The following is a 1,965-nucleotide window of genomic DNA, read 5'->3' on the forward strand; positions in this document are numbered from 1 at the left end:
AAATGCATGAAAAATAACAAATGAAGTCAGATTGGGTTGTAAATTGATGATGTGGCTTTGAATCGCATTTTGAACACAGAAAAACAATGGAGTTCAAATAAGTTCAAAAAAAATGAAATCCCTTTGTAACAGACGAGTTTCCGTATGAAACCCTGATACTTAGAAAGAGATTGTCCGTTTTGTACACGAAGTGCATCCAGTTTTTGCCATAACCCTCTCTACTTTCTCGCACATGCTATGTGGGTGAAATGATGATACCATGCCAACTTGGAACCTTTTCGGAGTTCATTTCAAATGCATTTCAACTTCATGGTCTTATAGGTCAAAATAATCAGTAAATGCATGAAAAATAACAAATGAAGTCAGAATGGGTTGTAAATTGATGATGTGGCTTTGAATGGTGCATTTTGAACACTGATAAACTATGGAGTTCAAATAAGTTCCAAAAAATGAAATTCCTTTGTAACAGACGAGTTTCCGTATGGAACCCTGATACTTCGAAAGAGATTGTCTGTTTTGTACACGAACTGCATCCAGTTTTTGCCGTAACCCTCTCTACTTTGTCGCACATGCTATGTGGGTGAAATGATGATACCATGCCAACTTGGAACCTTTTCAGAGTTCATTTCAAATGCTTTTCAACTTCATGGTTTTATAGGTCAAAATAATCAAGAAATGCATGAAAAAAAACAAATGAAGTCAGAATGGGTTGTAAATTGATGATGTGGCTTTGAATGGTGCATTTTGAACACATAAAAACTATGGAGTTCAAATAAGTTCCAAAAAAATGAAATCCCTTTGTAACAGACGAGTTTCCGTATGGAACCCGGATACTTCGAAAGAGATTGTCTGTTTTGTACACGAAGTGCATCCAGTTTTTGCCGTAACCCTCTCTACTTTCTCGCACATGCTATGTGGGTGAAATGATGATACCATGCCAACTTGGAACCTTTTCAGAGTTCATTTCAAATGCTTTTCAACTTCATGGTCTTATCGGTCAAAATAATCAGTAAATGCATGAAAAATAACAAATGAAGTCAGAAAGGGTTGTAAATTGATGATGTGGCTTTGAATAGTGCATTTTGAACACAGAAAAACTATGGAGATAAAATAAGTTCCAAAAAAATGAAATCCCTTTGTAACAGACAAGTTTCCGTATGAAACCCTGATACTTAGAAAGAGATTGTCCGTTTTGTACACGAAGTGCATCCAGTTTTTGCCGTAACCCTCTCTACTTTCTCGCACATGCTATGTGGGAGAAATGATGATACCATGCCAACTTGAAACCTTTTCGGAGTTCATTTCAAATGCTTTTCAACTTCATGGTCTTATAGGTCAAAATAATCAGTAAATGCATGAAAAATAACAAATGAAGTGAGAAAGGGTTGTAAATTGATGATGTGGCTTTGAATTGCATTTTGAACACAGAAAAACAATGGAGTTCAAATAAGTTCAAAAAAAATGAAATCCCTTTGTAACAGACGAGTTTCCGTATGAAACCCTGATACTTAGAACGAGATTGTCCGTTTTGTACACGAAGTGCATCCAGTTTTTGCCATAACCCTCTCTACTTTCTCGCACATGCTATGTGGGTGAAATGATGATACCATGCCAACTTGGAACCTTTTCAGAGTTCATTTCAAATGCTTTTCAACTTCATGGTCTTATAGGTCAAAATAATCAGTAAATGCATGAAAAATAACAAATGAAGTCACAATGGGTTGTAAATTGATGATGTGGCTTTGAATGGTGCATTTTGAACACTGATAAACTATGGAGTTCAAATAAGTTCCAAAAAAAATGAAATCCCTTTGTAACAGACGAGTTTCCGTATGGAACCGGGATACTTCGAAAGAGATTGTCTGTTTTGTACACGAAGTGCATCCAGTTTTTGCCGTAACCCTCTCTACTTTCTGGCACATGCTATGTGGGTGAAATGATGATACCATGCCAACTTGGAACCTT

This window comes from Triticum dicoccoides, chromosome 3B, assembly GCF_002162155.2.
Source record: "Triticum dicoccoides isolate Atlit2015 ecotype Zavitan chromosome 3B, WEW_v2.0, whole genome shotgun sequence".
Taxonomy (NCBI): Eukaryota; Viridiplantae; Streptophyta; class Magnoliopsida; order Poales; family Poaceae; genus Triticum; species Triticum dicoccoides.